Source organism: Phyllobates terribilis, unplaced genomic scaffold, assembly GCF_046119375.1.
Source record: "Phyllobates terribilis strain yellow unplaced genomic scaffold, ASM4611937v1 Scaffold_30__1_contigs__length_15301838, whole genome shotgun sequence".
NCBI classification, from domain to species: domain Eukaryota; kingdom Metazoa; phylum Chordata; class Amphibia; order Anura; family Dendrobatidae; genus Phyllobates; species Phyllobates terribilis.
Window position 1 is genome coordinate 6,962,182 of NW_027362790.1, and position 21,656 is coordinate 6,983,837.

At 43.8% G+C, this 21,656-nt stretch overlaps 5 pseudogenes; all 5 read right to left on the reverse strand.

Moving 5' to 3' along the window:
- Positions 1 to 1,835: 1,835 nt before the first annotated feature.
- LOC141179826 (U2 spliceosomal RNA) lies at positions 1,836 to 2,012 on the reverse strand (annotated as a pseudogene).
- Positions 2,013 to 8,803: 6,791 nt separating this feature from the next.
- On the reverse strand, positions 8,804 to 8,980 carry LOC141179956 (U2 spliceosomal RNA; annotated as a pseudogene).
- A 10,650-nt stretch (positions 8,981 to 19,630) lies between these two features.
- Positions 19,631 to 19,726, reverse strand: LOC141180003 (U2 spliceosomal RNA; annotated as a pseudogene).
- An 867-nt stretch (positions 19,727 to 20,593) lies between these two features.
- Positions 20,594 to 20,704, reverse strand: LOC141180037 (U2 spliceosomal RNA; annotated as a pseudogene).
- Positions 20,705 to 21,524: 820 nt separating this feature from the next.
- Positions 21,525 to 21,642, reverse strand: LOC141179995 (U2 spliceosomal RNA; annotated as a pseudogene).
- Between the last annotated feature and the right edge of the window lie 14 nt (positions 21,643 to 21,656).

Consider the following 21,656-nt stretch of genomic DNA (forward strand, 5'->3'; position numbering starts at 1 on the left):
CTGGAGATGGTGACAGCTGTGCATGGCTGCTGTAAGCTCACACTGCCGGGAACACGTCCGCTCCCGGCAGCGGGAGCCCCTGACTGAGGTCACCGGAGTGCATTCAGTCAGCGCAGCTCCGTAGACCTCCTTTACGGCACTGCTGTACCGTGGGAATTTCTCACGATACAGCAGGGCCGTAAAGCAGCTAACCGGAGCAGCGCTGCCTGAACTCCGGTGAACCCGCTTATGCAATGACGGAGCTGCTTTACGGCCCCGTCATTCTAGCGGCGGCGGCGGTTCAGAGCGGTCACATTCTATGTGGCTGCTCTAAACTGGAGATCTTCGTGGGACACTCGTGGACTACTACGGAGGGGTAAGGATAAGGTTGTGGTTTATTATTTTATATTTTATTACAGGAGATCGATGGCTTCGGGGATTTAGGTGTCTAGGTGAGTATAGGTGTAGTTTTTATTTTTTACTTTATTTTAGGTGGCGATCGGCGGGGACAGGTAATGCATGAACTAATTTATTTTAGGTAACCACTGGCCACCAATGACATGAATTTAAAATTTATTGGGGACACAGTAGGGCAATTTAAATAGCAGGATCAGGCTGATGGGAACTACTGCTCCCATCGAGCTGATCCTGCTGGCACGAGTGGACGGGGGACAGACATAGGCCGATGGGAGTAGTAGTGTCACATCGGCCTATGTCTGCCTGCACGCACACACCCCCAGACATCGCACAGACACCGCACACATCGCACAGACACCGCACACACCCGCACACATCGCACAGACACCGCACACACCCCCAGACATCGCACAGACACCGCGCACACCCGCACACATCGCGCACACCCGCACACATCGCACAGACATCCGCACACACCAATCATGACCGGTCTGGGAGGTGAGGCTGACCTGTGCGACCGTGGGAAAGTTCATGTGAGTTCATGCAATGCAGTCAAGCATGAACTCACATGAACCCTCTGAGGGCACCGCGGCGACTTCAAATGAACAGCTGATCGGCATCACCTGATACCTCAGCTGTTCATTTGAAATAACCGGCAGGAAAGCGCAGCACAGAACGGGAAAGCCGGCGGTGAAGTCTTTTCCCTGCCGGCTTCCCCGCCCGGGTCCTTCGCTCCCCGCTCCTTGGTGCTGCGCTCCCCGCCCGGTCCTAACTTACGATCGGGATGGGAGGTGGCGAGGGGAGCGGAGGATCGGGGTGGGAGGCTGCGGGGAAGCAGTATGGGGCTGTGTGATTGTTTAAAAGCCGGCGGCTTTTTACCGCCCGCCGGCTTTTAAACAATCAGGAGAATTCTCTCACGCTAGGATGGCATTCTGATGACAGGCTGGATCTCAGCTGAGCGCTGCCATCCAGCTTGTCATCCTTCAGAGACACTGCAGAGCGCAGGCATTATGGGAACTTCCGATTCCGGTATTCGATATTGTAAAAGTATCGGAATTAAGTATCGGAACTCCGATACCGCGAATATCGGCCGATACCCGATATTTCAGTATCGGAATGCTCAACACCTACTCACCACCTGTAATTAGTTAGGTGAAAGCTCCAAAATGCTTGCCTAATATGGCTGTTTATCCAAAAGGAAGTAAAGAGGGAGAGCTAGATAGATAGCATTGCATTACAGTACATGGCTATGCAATGCAGAGTTGCTGAAGTTGAACCAAAATGAGTTTGTCATCTGGCTTCTGCAACTTTTAACATGAAAAATACAATGAGGAGAAGAAAAGCAAAGCCAAAAAGTCCATCCAAAAATCCGACAAACAAGCAAAAGCAACAAAAAGCATTGAATTCAATTCTTTCTGATTTTAGAAACTGCATTAAAGAATGAGTGCACTGGTCCTGGAAATGCTGCAATACCAGGTCAATGCGTGGAGTGGACAGAGCAAGCTCTTTTACCATCTCCCTGTTCTAAAAATCCATTTAATATATGGTCCCCAGATAGGGGACGTATCAGATATTAAACTGATAAGAACAGATTTTTGCGTTTATATTTAAAATATCGTAGTCTTTATCTTTTCTTCAGAGCTTTAAAATAACATCTTCCATAGGTGATAGTTCCATGTACTCAGGGCTCTTTTCTTTCCAAGCTTCTTCATATCCATTAGGTAGTACATATAAATTTCACTTAATGCCAGTCTTATACAGTCTTTGACTTCTATATAGTCTCTTTTAAACAACAATATGTTTCTGGTCTTCCATAGAGCACTTTTAACACAACTCAAAGTGCACCATAAAACTCTCTCTTTTTCTTTCGTCATGTTTGGTAAAATCCCGTATAAAACCACTTCATGACTTAAAAAATTAAGACCAGATAAAAATTTTAAAAGCTCACCACAGTCTTTCCACACTTGTTGTGCAAAATCGCAATTCCAAATAAGGTGCATAGTAGTCTCATCATTATTGCACTGATGCCTCGGGCAGGTTTGTATAGTGCTAAGTCTTCTTTTATACTGGAAATCACGAGTCGGTAAACATTCCTGCACAATCATCCAAGCTAAGTCTTTATGTTGATTCATCAGGTAAGGTGCATTTGTTAAATTCCATATTTTAGCGACTCTGCTATATGAATAATGGCTTATGGGCGTCAAGGTTTCTTTCTTTTTTAATTGCTGCAGCAGCTTCCTTGCATTCTTCAATGTCTCCATCTCTAAAGAATCTAGGCCATATAATCTGATAACTTTCTCCAGGATGGCATATTGTTGTGGAGGGGATAACAACACTGGGCTTGTTAAAGAAATGGATATCCACTTTCGCCTTCTAAAAATGTGGCCAGCTGCATATCTTAAAAAATGTGCCCAAGGGCTTGAAGCAAACATATATTTAAAACAGAGGCTAAAAAACTTGGAGTATAAAAACAGTTTGACGTTGGGAACATCCTTACCACCAAGGTGGTGCATCTTGTACATTGTTTCTCTCTTCACCTTTCCGAACTTAGAGTTCCACACAAATTCAAACAGCATTCTCTGTAATCTTCTCGCTGTAAGGTCACTTGGGGGATAAACATAACTGAGATATAGCATGACAGGAAGCAGAAGGGCCTTAATAATTAAAACTTTACCTTCGATTGTTAATTTTCTTAATTTCCAAAAGTCAATCTTCTTCTGTATTTTCTCCCTTACTCCATCCCAGCTCTTCATTCCATCATTCTGTCGATCAAAAATCACGCCCAGAATTTTAATCTTCTCTGACTGCATCGGGAGATCAGGGATGGACACATCCGCCCAATTGCCACGGACAAAACAATCACATTTCTCAATGTTTAACTTAAAACCTGAGGCTTCACAAAAAAATTGGTAGTTCTTATGGCTCTCCTGAGAGCAGCAGGTGATGAACAAAAAATAGTAATATCGTCCATGTAGCCCATTACCTTCACATCTCTTCCATGTCCTCCAGGGATAGGGACACCTTTAATCACTTTATCCTCTCGTAACATGGATAAAAGAGGCTCTATTGCACATATAAATAGCACTGGGGACAAAGGGCAGCCTTGCTTCACACCTGAATGCAAAAACACTTCTTTAGACAAAAATCCATTGATTAAAATTTTACTAAAAGAGTTCTTATATAAAAGTGCCACTTGCTTGATAAACATTTCAGGGAAGCCCATTTTTTTTAAAACCAACCATAAAAAACAATGAGAGACACGATCAAAAGCCTTTTGAAAATCCAACGATAAAATTGCTAAGTCTTGTATCCTGGATTGCTGGTACCATATGACATCGCGGATGGTATTGAGGTGCTCCGCAACTCCTCTTCCTGGCACCCCACATACCTGGTCTTCATAAATAACTTTGGATAAAACTTTTTTAAAACGGTTCACTAAAATTTTGGACATCAACTTATAATCAACATTCAACAGTGTGATTGGTCTCCAGTTTGCCAGATGGGATTTGGCTCCTTTTTTAAAAATCAGGGAGACCAGACCACTTCTCCAAGATATCGGCAGGATATCACACTTAAAAGCTTCCTTGATTACTAAAAACAAGTCGGGTTTTAAAAAATTCCAAAATTCACGATAAAATTCAACAGGCAAGCCGTCAGAACCAGGGGTTTTCCCATAGGAAAAACTTTTGATAGCAGCATCTACTTCCGACAAGGTGACTTCAGTACATAACAATTCTTGGTCTTCGCGGCTCAGACTATTTTTAATGAATTAAGGGCATCTTCAGTAAAAGACTGGTCTATAGTTTTCTCATTATAAAGCTGCTGATAAAACTGGTGAGCTTGGTTGAGCATACCTTCAGTTGTAGTTTCACCCTCTAATTCTGTTATCATTTCCTTAGCAGCAACTACTTTTTTTAAAAAAAAACCTTGAGCACTTTTAATTTTTCTCCATCACTTCAATTTTTGAGTTATAAATTATTTCCTCACCCTTCGACTCTATACTCTTTTTAATTTCTTTTTTTGTTGCTTCAATTAAATCGTCCATTTCAAGTCCCACATCTCTTAGTTGATAACAGGTCTGCAATTTAGTAATAAGCCTCTTGTGCCAAGCGGACTTTTCTCTTGCATTGGCTATGCTGACCTTGATAAAAAAACTTTTTATCTTCATCTTGCTGTATTCCCACCATTCTAGCAGAGTTAAAAATTTTTGTTGTTTTGTTCTTAAATAATTAAAAAACGCTTTAAAATCTGTTCTTACCTTAGGATCTTGTAACAATGTTGTATTTAGCCTCTACTCCTCTTGCCTTGACAAGCCCAGGCAATTCTAACTCTGATAGCAGCATCTTATGATCTGAAAAAATGTTTGGGATTAAGACAACAGATTTGACATTCACATATTGGGACATGAAAATAAAATCGATACGAGATTTAGAAGAAGAGTTCTCCCACGTATAGCCGGGATCATTACTATGGATCTTTTTCCAGGAGTCTCTAAGAAAAAAATCAGTTAACAAATCCTTTAGTTGTTTCTCTGTTTTGTCTTTTTTAGGAACGGTGGAACTCCCGCTTCTCCCTTCACCAGGCAAGACACAATTGAAATCCCCACAGAACATCAGAGGCGATGAACCAGGTAGGTAATATTGCACATCCTCAAACAACTGATGTCTCTCTACCTTCACAGGAGAAGCATAAATGTTCAAAAGTCTAAAGTCCACACCTTTAAAACTAATATTTAAGAAAAGAGCACGTCCAGAAGAAATGTCCACAAAAGAGTTGATTTTAAAGTCATGCGACCTAAAAAGCACTCCAATGCCAGAGGAACGATTTTCATTGTCTCTGGACCAGATAGAGGGCCCCTGAGGCCAATCTTTTCTTAGGTCTGCATAGTTCATATCAAAGTCAATGTTACATTCTTGCAAACAAAAGACATCACAGTCCACCGTTGACAGGTAGGAAAACAAAGCAGCCCTTCTCGTAGGGCCCCTTATACTCCTCACATTGAGCGAGGCTACTTTACTTAACGAGGTCATGACAGGATAGTTCAGGTCACACTACTGTCAGAATCAGACATAAAGCCCACCGATGTTAACGGGCTCTGCACTTCTGAGTCCAAAAAGGAAATGTTTATAGGGTCTGAAGGCCTTGGCTCCTCAGGAGGGGCCGCGGGAGCCATTGGCTTGTATTGCAGAAGACTTGGTTTTAATGGACACTTCTTGGAAGTCTCCCTGGCCACATTCTCATTAGACCTATCGTCTGTTTTCCTTTTCCTACGGGTTTCCAGCTCCATTGCTTCTTCCTCCGAGCTAAATGTCCCGATTTCAGCAGAGGGACTCCCCTCCACCACCATATCACCCAGATCAGAATCAGCAGCCCAGTCCTTAGATGAAGCTCCCCTCTTATCAGGAGGGACAAGTTTCTCAGCTGGAGGTTTCTGCACAGACGAGGGCTTATGCGCAGCAGGAATAGGAGAACTGGCAGGTTTTCCCTGTGCAGCAGGCACTGAAGTGCTTGTGGACCCGCCCACAGGGGATTGTGTTCGCACAGTAGATACAGGAGCACTGGTGGGACCCCCCTTAGCAGCAGGAGCAGGAGGGTTGGTTGGCTTCCTCTGTGCAGCAGGTGCAGATGTACCACCTGACGTACTAGCAGGCTTCGTCTGTGGAGCAGGTACTGGAGAGCCAGAAGACTGCCCCTGCGCTGAAGACGCACCCGCAGGAGCAGGAACAGCAGAGGGCTGCCCCCGCCCCGCGGGAGCAGATGGAGGTGCACGGGCAGGTTGCTTTGCCAGCGTTTCAGCGTAGGTTTCCGCCTTTTTCTTCAAAGGACACTCCCGGAAGGAGTGACCTGGGACCCGGCAGATGTTGCACACCATCTCATTGGTACAGTCCATTGTGGCATGTCCATGCTTGTAGCACTTCGTACAAATTGCCACCTCCTCCTTGCAGTTCTCATAAGTATGACCGAAACACATGCATTTCCGGCAGAAGAGGGACATGTCCGGGTAGAAGAGGCGCCCCCGCTCCCTACCGATCAGGAAACTTGACGGAGGATGACGCTGACCACCAATACCATTTGGATCTTCACAAAATTTAACAAAAAATTTATGCTTTCCCGTCCAGAGATTTTCCTCATTCATGACCTTGTGGGAATACCGCAGTTCTGGGAAATAGTTTTGAAGAAAGCAAATAATATTAACTAAGGGAACATGAGGGTTGCTCATCTGAACCACGAGCGGCTTCTCTCCACCGGAGTAAAGGATGACAAAGGTGAGTCCTTTAAGGTCCTCGTCTGAAAGGTGCAGGTGAATCTGGCAGAAGAGGTTCTGTCACGCATACTCCGACTCCAGAGTCAAAGTGAAGGAACCGGGGCGATCTTGAAGGGCCAGGATGTCTTCCCTCTTTACTCCTAGGATCTCCAGGAGCACTCTACTCACGAAAAACTTCAAGGTCATCTTCTCCTTGGATGCACCGTCCACTTCGATCTTGAAAGAGTTCTTGATGCGAAGGTCACCAGCTCTGGCATAGCGCACTGCGGCCGCTACTGCTGATGCCATCTTCAAAAGGTAGATTGGGTCGATCGCCTTCTTGTTTTCTTTGCGTATCTGCCCCCTAAAGCAGCATGAGGCTTAAGACGGCTTTTACACCGCCGATGCCTCAAGGCCAAGGGCACGATTGGCTTAGAATCCTTCTGGCAAGATGTGGTATCTTAGCCAAAAGGCCGAGAAGCGATAACCTGAATTGGTTTTGGCCTATGACTGCACCCTGGCTTCAAGTAGGCACCCATTGTAGGGATAGGGACAAAGACTCCCCTTAGGAGGACATTTTGTTCATCAATAGACACTTTATAACCCACAACTTTACTGCTTGTTACAGCTGCAGCCCACGCATGCATTTTTAATCTGCATGAGTCTGCCTATTTTCAAACATTCTCCCCTCCCCCCCATTGTCCCATGCACCTGCAGACAAGGGGATGGGGAGAGGATAACTAAATAGTGAACAAACAAGCAGCGGTCCACCTTCTTCCTAGTCTGCAGGCTCCATGAAGACTGTAGCTGACTGCAGCAGCAAAGCCAGATAAAGGCCAGGAGCCCATTATGACACATGCAATGATGTTCCATTCTTCCATTCTTGCATTATTCTATTGTTCCATTGTCTCATTCTCTTGCATTATTCCATTGTTCCATTCACTCATTACATCTATTGCAAGCAATCTATCTGCCTGGGTGAAAAACAATAGGATGCTCTGATTGACAGACATAGGTAGCACTTTAAAACAACATCTCAGACCAAACTTTTTTTTATCTTTTTTTCATCCACAGATAGAAAATTAAAGAAGTCAGTGCTCCACCAGAGAGAGCCAGCATTTCACTAAAGAAATCGTAACGTTCCCCACATTTTTTTAAATGCATGTACTTAGCAACACCCAACTGATGGGACAGTTGAATTAAAAGAGTAGCAGCTGATAACAAGGCCACTGACTAAGTATATGGTGTATGTGCAAAGTAAAGCAAAGGACAAATGCATTATTGCAGCTTATCTCAGGAAGGAAGGAATAAATAGATAGATAGATAACATTACAATACAATATATTGGTAAAAGCAAAGCACATATACTAAATGAGAACAGATACTACACTTGATGCTAGCCGGGAAAGCCGGCGGTGAAGTCTTTTCACTGCCGGCTTCCCCGCCCGGGTCCTTCGCTCCCCGCTCCTTGGTGCTGCGCTCCCCGCCCGGTCCTAACTTACAATCGGGATGGGAGGTGGCGAGGGGAGCGGAGGATCGGGGTGGGAGGCTGCGGGGAAGCAGTATGGGGCTGTGTGATTGTTTAAAAGTCGGCGGCTTTTCACCGCCCGCCGGCTTTTAAACAATCAGGAGAATTCTCTCACGCTAGGATGGCATTCTGATGACAGGCTGGATCTCAGCTGAGCGCTGCCATCCAGCTTGTCATCCTTCAGAGACACTGCAGAGTGCAGGCATTATGGGAACTTCCGATTCCGGTATTCGATATTGTAAAAGTATCGGAATTAAGTATCGGAACTCCGATACCTCGAATATCGGCCGATACCCGATATTTCAGTATCGGAATGCTCAACACTACTCACCACCTGTAATTAGTTAGGTGAAAGCTCCAAAATGCTTGCCTAATATGGCTGTTTATCCAAAAGGAAGTAAAGAGGGAGAGCTAGATAGATAGCATTGCATTACAGTACATGGCTATGCAATGCAGAGTTGCTGAAGTTGAACCAAAATGAGTTTGTCATCTGGCTTCTGCAACTTTTAACATGAAAAATACAATGAGGAGAAGAAAAGCAAAGCCAAAAAGTCCATCCAAAAATCCGACAAACAAGCAAAAGCAACAAAAAGCATTGAATTCAATTCTTTCTGATTTTAGAAACTGCATTAAAGAAGGGGTGCACCGGTCCTGCAAATGCTGCAATACCAGGTCAATGCGTGGAGTGGACAGAGCAAGCTCTTTTTCCATCTCCCTGTTCTAAAAATCCATTTAATATATGGTCCCCAGATAGGGGACGTATCAGATATTAAACTGATAAGAACAGATTTTTGCGTTTATATTTAAAATATCGTAGTCTTTATCTTTTCTTCAGAGCTTTAAAATAACATCTTCCATAGGTGATAGTTCCATGTACTCAGGGCTCTTTTCTTTCCAAGCTTCTTCATATCCATTAGGTAGTACATATAAATTTCACTTAATGCCAGTCTTATACAGTCTTTGACTTCTATATAGTCTCTTTTAAACAACAATATGTTTCTGGTCTTCCATAGAGCACTTTTAACACAACTCAAAGTGCACCATAAAACTCTCTCTTTTTCTTTCGTCATGTTTGGTAAAATCCCGTATAAAACCACTTCATGACTTAAAAAATTAAGACCAGATAAAAATTTTAAAAGCTCACCACAGTCTTTCCACACTTGTTGTGCAAAATCGCAATTCCAAATAAGGTGCATAGTAGTCTCATCATTATTGCACTGATGCCTCGGGCAGGTTTGTATAGTGCTAAGTCTTCTTTTATACTGGAAATCACGAGTCGGTAAACATTCCTGCACAATCATCCAAGCTAAGTCTTTATGTTGATTCATCAGGTAAGGTGCATTTGTTAAATTCCATATTTTAGCGACTCTGCTATATGAATAATGGCTTATGGGCGTCAAGGTTTCTTTCTTTTTTAATTGCTGCAGCAGCTTCCTTGCATTCTTCAATGTCTCCATCTCTAAAGAATCTAGGCCATATAATCTGATAACTTTCTCCAGGATGGCATATTGTTGTGGAGGTGATAACAACACTGGGCTTGTTAAAGAAATGGATATCCACTTTCGCCTTCTAAAAATGTGGCCAGCTGCATATCTTAAAAAATGTGCCCAAGGGCTTGAAGCAAACATATATTTAAAACAGAGGCTAAAAAACTTGGAGTATAAAAACAGTTTGACGTTGGGAACATCCTTACCACCAAGGTGGTGCATCTTGTACATTGTTTCTCTCTTCACCTTTCCGAACTTAGAGTTCCACACAAATTCAAACAGCATTCTCTGTAATCTTCTCGCTGTAAGGTCACTTGGGGGATAAACATAACTGAGATATAGCATGACAGGAAGCAGAAGGGCCTTAATAATTAAAACTTTACCTTCGATTGTTAATTTTCTTAATTTCCAAAAGTCAATCTTCTTCTGTATTTTCTCCCTTACTCCATCCCAGCTCTTCATTCCATCATTCTGTCGATCAAAAATCACGCCCAGAATTTTAATCTTCTCTGACTGCATCGGGAGATCAGGGATGGACACATCCGCCCAATTGCCACGGACAAAACAATCACATTTCTCAATGTTTAACTTAAAACCTGAGGCTTCACAAAAAAAATTGGTAGTTCTTATGGCTCTCCTGAGAGCAGCAGGTGATGAATAAAAAATAGTAATATCGTCCATGTAGCCCATTACCTTCACATCTCTTCCATGTCCTCCAGGGATAGGGACACCTTTAATCACTTTATCCTCTCGTAACATGGATAAAAGAGGCTCTATTGCACATATAAATAGCACTGGGGACAAAGGGCAGCCTTGCTTCACACCTGAATGCAAAAACACTTCTTTAGACAAAAATCCATTGATTAAAATTTTACTAAAAGAGTTCTTATATAAAAGTGCCACTTGCTTGATAAACATTTCAGGGAAGCCCATTTTTTTTAAAACCAACCATAAAAAACAATGAGAGACACGATCAAAAGCCTTTTGAAAATCCAACGATAAAATTGCTAAGTCTTGTATCCTGGATTGCTGGTACCATATGACATCGCGGATGGTATTGAGGTGCTCCGCAACTCCTCTTCCTGGCACCCCACATACCTGGTCTTCATAAATAACTTTGGATAAAACTTTTTTAAAACGGTTCACTAAAATTTTGGACATCAACTTGTAATCAACATTCAACAGTGTGATTGGTCTCCAGTTTGCCAGATGGGATTTGGCTCCTTTTTTAAAAATCAGGGAGACCAGACCACTTCTCCAAGATATCGGCAGGATATCACACTTAAAAGCTTCCTTGATTACTAAAAACAAGTCGGGTTTTAAAAAATTCCAAAATTCACGATAAAATTCAACAGGCAAACCGTCAGAACCAGGGGTTTTCCCATAGGAAAAACTTTTGATAGCAGCATCTACTTCCGACAAGGTGACTTCAGTGCATAACAATTCTTGGTCTTCGCGGCTCAGACTATTTTTTAATGAATTAAGGGCATCTTCAGTAAAAGACTGGTCTATAGTTTTCTCATTAAAAAGCTGCTGATAAAACTGGTGAGCTTGGTTGAGCATACCTTCAGTTGTAGTTTCACCCTCTAATTCTGTTATCATTTCCTTAGCAGCAACTACTTTTTTAAAAAAAAACCTTGAGCACTTTTCATTTTTCTCCATCACTTCAATTTTTGAGTTATAAATTATTTCCTTACCCTTCGACTCTATACTCTTTTTAATTTCTTTTTTTGTTGCTTCAATTAAATCGTCCATTTCAAGTCCCACATCTCTTAGTTGATAACAGGTCTGCAATTTAGTAATAAGCCTCTTGTGCCAAGCGGACTTTTCTCTTGCATTGGCTATGCTGACCTTGATAAAAAAACTTTTTATCTTCATCTTGCTGTATTCCCACCATTCTAGCAGAGTTAAAAATTTTTGTTGTTTTGTTCTTAAATAATTAAAAAACGCTTTAAAATCTGTTCTTACCTTAGGATCTTGTAACAATGTTGTATTTAGCCTCCAAACTCCTCTTGCCTTGACAAGCCCAAGTAATTCTAACTCTGATAGCAGCATCTTATGACTAGAGATGAGCGGTGTTCGACTAGAACTGTTCGCCAATCTCAAATTCGAGCTGTTTTGGGCGGTGTTCGAGTTGTTCGACAAACCCGAACGATTTGCAAAAAATTCGGCTGTTCGATAACTGTTCGTGCACCAAAAGCGTGTCCTGCATGTCTGGCGCTATTTAGAGCACCAATCATGCAGGGATTGTCTGCCACTCACTGTAATGCCACAGCCATGGTGGTTGTGGCATTAGAGTGATTGCCCAAATCGATGGGAACTGTGATCACAGTGAAACATGAAAAGCCGGCAATTCAGCAGCGGCGTACATCGGTACCCGACAATTTAGAACCGAAAGAATAGAGCTTCACACATAGATTAGATAGATAGAAACATGTCAGTCACATATATATGAAGTACAGTGACAGTGTTGCTTACTGTACTTGTCATTTAGTGTAAAGGATTTATTTAAAAAAATAATAGTGTTTTCATGCACTGTCTCTTTAAAAAAGCCGGCCGGCAATTCAGCAGCGGTACTCGACAATTTAGAATGGAAGGAATAGAGCATCACACATAGATTAGATAGATAGAAACATGTCAGTCACATATATAATAAGTACAGTGATAGTGTTGATTACTGTACTTGTCATTTAGTGTTAAAATAAAGGATTTATTTAAAAAAAAATTGGCGTGGGGTTCCCCTTAATTTTAGGCTCTAGCGGAGGTTAAGCAGACGGCTGGGGCAGATGTTTGAAGCCTGGGAAGGGGGTAATACCCACGGAGCTTCCCAGGCTACTAATATCAGCCCCCAGCTGAATACCTAGCCTTTACTAGCTATTAAAATGGGGGACCCCCCAAAAAAATGACGTGGGGTCCCCCCTATTTTATTAGCTAGCAAAGGCTAGGCAGACAGCTGGGGGCTGATATTAATAGCCCAGGAAGGGTGCCATGAATATTGGCCCCCTCCCAGGATAGAAACACCAGCCGTCAGCCGCCCCAGAAATGGCGCATCCATAGGATGCGCCAATTCTGGCACTTAGCCTCGCTCTTCCCACTGCCCTGTAGCGGTGGCAGTGGGGTAATAGGGCTGGGGTTGATGTCAGCTTATAATGCCAGCTGACATCAAGCCCAGGTTAGTAATGGAGAGGCGTCTATAAGACACCCCCATTACTAACCCCGTAGTCAAAGTTAAAAAAATACACAAACACCCAGAATAAAGTCCTTTAATTGAAATAAAGACACAATTCTTTATTGTTCTAAATTAAACCATACTTACAATCACGCCCATTCCAGCTGAAGCCAACGATCCCCTGCAATAAAAGAAAAATAATAAAGCAACATAATCCTTACCTTTCCATGGTTCCCACGACAGCTTCAGCTCTGCTACATCGAGATGACAGGCTGGACCACAGCAGAAAGCTGCCATCCAGCCTGTCATCCCGCAGACACTGAGAAGCGCAGGCTTGCTTGCGCTCCTCAGCGTCTCTCTGTGACGGCATCCAGATGAGCCGAGTTCATGTCCAATGAACTCGGCACACCTCATGCACGTCACTGACAGCGTGGGAAAATTCTCACGCTTAAGCGCTGAGTGCAGGAGAATTCTCCCACGCTGTCAGTGACGTGCATGAGGTGAGCTCATGTCCAATGAACTCAGTTCACCTCATGCACGTCACTGACAGCGTGGGAAAATTCTCCTGCACTCAGCGCTTCAGCGTGAGAATTCTCCCACGCTGAAGCGCTGAGTGCAGGAGAATTTTCCCACGCTGTCAGTGACGTGCATGAGGTGAGCCGAGTTCATTGGACATGAACTCGGCTCATCTGGATGCCCTCACAGAGAGACACTGTGGAGCGCAAGCAACCCTGCGCTTCTCAGTGTCTTCGGGATGACAGGCTGGATGGCAGCGTTCTGCTGCGGTACAGCCTGTCATCTCGATGTAGCAGAGCTGAAGCTGTCATGGGAACCATGGAAAGGTAAGGATGATGTTGGTTTATTATTTTTCTTTTGTTTCAGGAGATCGTTGGCTTCAGCTGGAATGGGCGTGACGGTAAGTATGGTTTAATTTAGAACAATAAAGAATTGTGTGTTTATTTCAATTAAAGGACTTTATTCTGGGTGTTGTGTTTTTTTTAAATACTTTACTAGAAATTCATGGTGGTCATGTCTAATATTGGCGTGACCCCATGAATTTCGGGCTTAGGGCCAGCTGATAATGCCAAGCTGGCCTTAACCCCTTTATTACCCAGTGAGCCACCGCACCAGGGCCCTGGATGAGTTGGGTACAGCGCCAGAAGATGGCGCTTCTATGAACGCGCCATTTTCCGGGGTGGCTGCGGACTGCAATTTGCAGCGGGGGTGGCCCAGAAAGCTTGGTTCTCCCTGCGCTGCGGATTCCAGCCCCCAGCTGCCTAGTTGTACCTGGCTGGACACAAAAACAGGGCGAAGCCCCACGTCAATTTTCTTTAAATTATTTCATGAAATAATTAAGAAAAAAAGGGCTTCCCTACATTGTTGTGTCCGGCCAGGTACAAATAGGCAGCTGTTGGTTGGGGGCAGCCTGGTCCTGCCTGCTGTACCTGGCTGAACCCAAATATAGTGCGAAGCCCCACCTCAATTTTTTTTAATTATTTCATGAAATAATTAAAAAAAAAAGGTCTTCCCTATATTGTTGTGTCCGGCCAGGTACAAATAGGCAGCCGGTGGTTGGGGGCAGCCCGTTCCTGGCTGCTGCACCTGACTGGACACAAGTATAGTGCGAAGCCCCACGTCAGTTTTTTTTTAATTATTTCATGAATTTCCTGAAGTAATTTAAAAAAATTGAAGTGGGGCTTCGCACTATATTTGTGTCCAGCCAGGTACAGCAGGCAGGAACGGGCTGCCCCCAACCACCAGCTGCCTATTTGTACCTGGCCGGACACAACAATATAGAGAAGGCCTTTTTTTCTTAATTATTTCATGAATTTCATGAAATAATTAAAAAAAAAATACGTGGGGCTTCGCCCTATTTTTGTGTCCAGCCAGGTACAACTAGGCAGCTGGGGGCTGGAATCTGCAGCGCAGGGAGGCCCAAGCTTTCTGGGGCCCCCCCCGCTGCAAATTGCAGTCCGCAGCCACCCCGGAAAATGGCGCGTTCATAGAAGCGCCATCTTCTGGCGCTGTACCCAACTCATCCAGGGCCCTGGTGCGGTGGCTCACTGGGTAATAAAGGGGTTAGGGCCAGCTTGGTATTATCAGCTGGCCCTAAGCCCAAAATTCATGGGGTCACGCCAGTATTAGACATGACCGCCATGAATTTCTAGTAAAGTATTTAAAAAAAACACAACACCCAGAATAAAGTCCTTTAATTGAAATAAACACACAATTCTTTATTGTTCTAAACTAAACCATACTTACCATCACGCCCATTCCAGCTGAAGCCAACGATCTCCTGAAATAAAAGAAAAATAAGAAACCAACCTCATCCTTACCTTTCCATGGTTCCCATGACAGCTGCAGCTCTGCTACATCGAGATGACTGGCTGGACCGCAGCAGAACGCTGCCATCCAGCCTGTCATCCCGCAGGCACTGAGAAGCGCTGGCATGCTTGCGCTCCTCAGTGTCTCGCTGTGACGGCATCCAGATGAGCCGAGGTCATGTCCAATGAACTCGGCTCACCTCATGCAGGTCACTGACAGCGTGGGAAAATTCTCACGCTGAAGCGCTGAGTGCAGGAGAATTCTCCCACGCTGTCAGTGACGTGCATGAGGTGAGCTCATGTCCAATGAACTCAGCTCACCTCATGCACGTCACTGACAGCGTGGGAAAATTCTCCTGCACTCAGCGCTTCAGCGTGAGAATTCTCCCACGCTGTCAGTGACGTGCATGAGGTGAGCTGAGTTCATTGGACATGAGCTCACCTCATGCACGTCACTGACAGCGTGGGAGAATTCTCCTGCACTCAGGGCTTCAGCGTGAGATTTTTCCACGCTGTCAGTGACGTGCATGAGGTGAGTTCATGTCCAATGATCTCAGCTCACCTCATGCACGTCACTGACAGCGTGGGAAAATTCTCCTGCACTCAGCGCTTCAGCGTGACAATTCTCCCACGCTGAAGCGCTGAGTGCAGGAGAATTTTCCCACGCTTTCAATGACGTGCATGAGGTGAGCCGAGTTCATTGGACATGACCTCGGCTCATCTGGATGCCGTCACAGCGAGACACTGAGGAGCGAAGCAAGCCTGCTCTTCTCAGTGTCTGAGGGATGACAGGCTGGATGGCAGCGTTCTGCTGCGGTCCAGCCTGTCATTTCGATGTAGCAGAGCTGGAGCTGTCCTGGGAACCATCGAAAGGTAAGGATGAGGTTGCTTTATTATTTTTCTTTTATTGCAGGAGATCGTTGGCTTCAGCTGGAATGGGCGTGATGGTAAGTATGGTTTAATTTAGAACAATAAAGAATTGTGTGTTTATTTCAATTAAAGGACTTTATTCTGGGTGTTGTGTTTTCTTTTAACTTTCACTATGGGGTTAGTAATGGGGGTGTCTTATAGACGCCTCTCCATTACTAACCTGGGCTTGATGTCAGCTGGCATTATAAGCTGACATCAACCCCAACCCTATTACCCCACTGCCACCGCTACAGGGCAGTGGGAAGAGCGAGGTTAAGTGCCAGAATTGGCGCATCCTATGGATGCGCCATTTCTGGGGCGGCTGACGGCTGGTGTTTCTAGCCTGGGAGGGGGCCAATATTCATGGTACCCTTCCTGGGCTATTAATATCAGCCCCCAGCTGTCTGCCTAGCCTTTGCTAGCTATTAAATTAGGGGGGACCCCACGTCATTTTTTTGGGGGGTCCCCCATTTTAATAGCTAGAAAAGGCTAGGTATTCAGCTGGGGGCTGATATTAGTAGCCTGGGAAGCTCCGTGGGTATTACCCCCTTCCCAGGCTTCAAACATCTACCCCAGCCGTCTGCTTAACCTCCGCTAGAGACTAAAATTACGGGGAACCCCACGCTAATTTTTTTTTGAATAAATCCTTTATTTTAACACTAAATGACAAGTACAGTAACCAACACTATCACTGTACTTATTATATATCTGACTGACATGTTTCTATCTATCTAATCTATGTGTGATTCTCTATTCTTTCTGTTCTAAATTGTCGAGTACAGATGCTGAATTGCCGGCCGGCTTTTTTAAAGAGACAGTGCATGAAAACACTATTATTTTTTTAAATAAATCCTTTACACTAAATGACAAGTACAGTAAGCAACACTGTCACTGTACTTATTATATATGTGACTGACATGTTTCTATCTATCTAATCTATGTGTGAAGCTCTATTCTTTCTGTTCTAAATTGTCGGGTACCGCTGCTGAATTGCCGGCCGGCTTTTTTAAAGAGACGGTGCATGAAAACACTAATATTTTTTTTAATAAATCCTTTACACTAAATGACAAGTGCAGTAACCAACACTGTCACTGTGCTTCTTATATGTGTGACTGACATGTTTCTATCTATCTAATCTATGTGTGATGCTCTATTCCTTCTTGTCTAAATTGTCGGGTACCGGTGTATGCCGCTGCTGAATTGCCGGCCGGCTTTTTTAAAGAGAGTGTCTTCTGAGCAGTTTGTCAGCTTTTGGACACCTTTGAAGGTGTTTTCTATGTGTTTTTGTTTGCCTGCCATTGGTTTTAACGGTGTTCGACGGTGTTCTAAGGTGTTCGACGAACAGTTTGACGAACAGTTCCTCGAACATCCCGGTGTTCGACGAACCGAACCGAACCCGAACACTATGGGGGTGGCTCAACACTACTTATGACCTGAAAAAATGTTTGGGATTAAGACAACAGATTTCACATTCACATATTGGGACATGAAAATAAAATCAATACGAGATTTAGAAGAAGAGTTCTCCCAAGTATAGCCGGGATCATTACTATGGATCTCTTTCCAGGAGTCTCTAAGAAAAAAATCAGTTAACAAATCCTTTAGTTGTTTCTCTGTTTTGTCTTTTTTAGGAACGGTGGAACTCCCGCTTCTCCCTTCACCAGGCAAGACACAATTGAAATCCCCACAGAACATCAGAGGCGATGAACCAGGTAGGTAATATTGCACATCCTCAAACAACTGATGTCTCTCTTCCTTCACAGGAGAAGCATAAATGTTCAAAAGTCTAAAGTCCACACCTTTAAAACTAATATTTAAGAAAAGAGCACGTCCAGAAGAAAGTCATGCGACCTAAAAAGCACTCCAATGCCAGAGGAACGATTTTCATTGTCTCCGGACCAGATAGAGGGCCCCTGAGGCCAATCTTTTCTTAGGTCTGCATAGTTCATATCAAAGTCAATGTTACATTCTTGCAAACAAAAGACATCACAGTCCACCGTTGACAGGTAGGAAAACAAAGCAGCCCTTCTTGTAGGGCCCCTTATACTCCTCACATTGAGCGAGGCTACTTTAATTAACGAGGTCATGACAGGATAGTTCAGGTCACACTACTGTCAGAATCAGACATAAAGCCCACCGATTTTAACGGGCTCTGCACTTCTGAGTCCGAAAAGGAAATGTTTATAGGGTCTGAAGGCCTTGGCTCCTCAGGAGGGGCCGCGGGAGCCATTGGCTTGTATTGCAGGTGAATCTGGCGGAAGAGGTTCTGGCACGCATACTCCGACTCCAGAGTCAAAGTGAAGGAACCAGGGCGATCTTGAAGGGCCAGGATGTCTTCCCTCTTTACTCCTAGGATCTCCAGCAGCACTCTCCTCACGAAAAACTTCAAGGTCATCTTCTCCTTGGATGCATCGTCCACTTCGATCTTGAAAGAGTTCTTGATGCGAAGGTCACCAGCTCTGGCATAGCGCACTGCGGCCGCTACTGCTGATGCCATCTTCAAAAGGTAGATTGGGTCGATCGCCTTCTTGTTTTCTTTGCGTATCTGCCCCCTAAAGCAGCATGAGGCTTAAGACGGCTTTTACACCGCCAATGCCTCAAGGCCAAGGGCACGATTGGCTTAGAATCCTTCTGGCAAGATGTGGTATCTTAGCCAAAAGGCCGAGAAGCGATAACCTGAATTGGTTTTGGCCTATGACTGCAACCTGGCTTCAAGTAGGCACCCATTGTAGGGATAGGGACAAAGACTCCCCTTAGGAGGACATTTTGTTCATCAATAGACACCTTATAACCCACAACTTTACTGCTTGTTGCAGCTGCAGCCCACGCATGCATTTTTAATCTGCATGAGTATGCCTATTTTCAAACATTCTCCCCTCCCCCCCATTGTCCCATGCACCTGCAGACAAGGGGATGGGGAGAGGATAACTAAATAGTGAACAAACAAGCAGCGGTCCACCTTCTTCCTAGTCTGCAGGCTCCATGAAGACTGTAGCTGACTGCAGCAGCAAAGCCAGATAAAGGCCAGGAGCCCATTATGACACGTGCAATGATGTTCCATTCTTCCATTCTTGCATTATTCTATTGTTCCATTGTCTCATTCTCTTGCATTATTCCATTGTTCCATTCACTCATTACATCTATTGCAAGCAATCTATCTGCCTGGGTGAAAAACAATAGGATGTTCTGATTGACAGACATAGGTAGCACTTTAAAACAACATCTCAGACCAAACTTTTTTTTATCTTTTTTTCATCCACAGATAGAAAATTAAAGAAGTCAGTGCTCCACCAGAGAGAGCCAGCATTTCACTAAAGAAATCGTAACGTCCCCCACATTTTTTTAAATGCATGTACTTAGAAACACCCAACTGATGGGACAGTTGAATTAAAAGAGTAGCAGCTGATAACAAGGCCACTGACTAGGTATATGGTGTATGTGCAACGGTGGAGCAAAGGACAAATGCATTATTGCAGCTTATCTCAGGAAGGAAGGGATAGATAGATAGATAGATAGATAGATAGATAGATAGATAGATAGATAGATAGATAGATAGATAGATAGATAGATAAATAACATTACAATACAATATATTGGTAAAAGCAAAGCACATATACTAAATGAGAACAGATAATACACTTGATGTTAGCCAAAAGGCCGAGAAGCGATAACCTGAATTGGTTTTGGCCTATGACTGCACCCTGGCTTCAAGAAGGCACCCATTGTAGGGATAGGGACAAAGACTCCCCTAGGAGGACATGTTGTTCATCAATAGACACCTTAAAACCCACAAGTTTACTGCTTCTTGCAGCTGCAGCCCACGCATGCATTTTTAATCTGCATGAGTCTGCCTATTTTCAAACATTCTTCCCTCTCCCCCAATGTCCCATGCACCTGCAGACAAGGGGAATGGGAGAGGATAACTAATTAGTGAACAAACAAGCAGCGGTCCACCTTCTTCCTAGTCTGCAGGCTCCCTGCAGACTGTAACTGACTGCAGAAGCACAGCCAGATAAAGGCCAGGAGCCCATTATGACACGTGCAATGATGTTCCATTCTTCCATTCTTGCATTATTCCATTGTTCCATTGTCCCATTCTCTTGCATTATTCCATTGTTCCATTCACTCATTACATCTATTGCAAGCAATCTATCTGCCTGGTTGAAAACCAATAGGATGCTCTGATTGACAGACATAGGTAGCACTTTAAAACAACATCTTAGACCAAACTTTTTTTTATCTTTTTTTCATCCACAGATAGAAAATTAAAGAAGTCAGTGCTCTTCCGGAGGGAGCCAGCATTTCACTAAAAAAATTGTAACGGCCCCCACATTTTTTTTAAATGCGTGGTACTCAGCAACACCCAACTGATGGGACAGTTGAATTAGTAGAGTAGCAGCTGATAACAAGGCCACTGACTAGGTATATGGTGTATGTGCAACGGGGTAGCAAAGGACAAATGCATTATTGCAGCTTATCTCAGGAAGGAAGGGGTAGATAGTTAGATAGATAGATAGATAGATAGATAGATAGATAGATAGATAGATAACATTACATTACAATACAATATATTGGTATAAGCAAAGCACATATACTAAATGAGAACAGATACTACACTTGATGTTAGCCAAATGGCGGAGAAGCGATAACCTGAATTGGTTTTGGCCTATGACTGCACCCTGGCTTCAAGAAGGCACCCATTGTAGGGATAGGGACAAAGACTCCCCTTAGGAGGACATGTTGTTCATCAATAGACACCTTAAAACCCACAACTTAACTGCTTCTTGCAGCTGCAGCCAACGCATGCATTTTTAATCTGCATGAGTCTGCCTATTTTCAAACATTCTTCCCTCTCCCCCAATGTCCCATGCACCTGCAGACAAGGGGAATGGGAGAGGATAACTAATTAGTGAACAAACAAGCAGCGGTCCACCTTCTTCCTAGTCTGCAGGCTCCCTGCAGACTGTAGCTGACTGCAGAAGCACAGCCAGATAAAGGCCAGGAGCCCATTATGACACGTGCAATGATGTTCCATTCTTCCATTCTTGCATTATTCCATTGTTCCATTGTCCCATTCTCTTGCATTATTCCATTGTTCCATTCACTCATTACATCTATTGCAAGCAATCTATCTGCCTGGGTAAAAACCAATAGGATGTTCTGATTGACAGACATAGGTAGCACTTTAAAACAACATCTCAGACCAAACTTTTTTTTATCTTTTTTTCATCCACAGATAGAAAATTAAAGAAGTCAGTGCTCTTTCAGAGGGAGCCAGCATTTCACTAAAAAAATTGTAACGGCCCCCACATTTTTTTTAAATGCGTGGTACTCAGCAACACCCAACTGATGGGACAGTTGAATTAAAAGAGTAGCAGCTGATAACAAGGCCACTGACTAGGTATATGGTGTATGTGCAACGGAGTAGCAAAGGACAAATGCATTATTGCAGCTTATCTCAGGAAGGAAGGGGTAGATAGATAGATAGATAACATTACAATACAATATATTGGTAAAAGCAAAGCACATATACTAAATGAGAACAGATACTACACTTGATGTTAGCCAAAAGGCCGAGAAACGATAACCTGAATTGGTT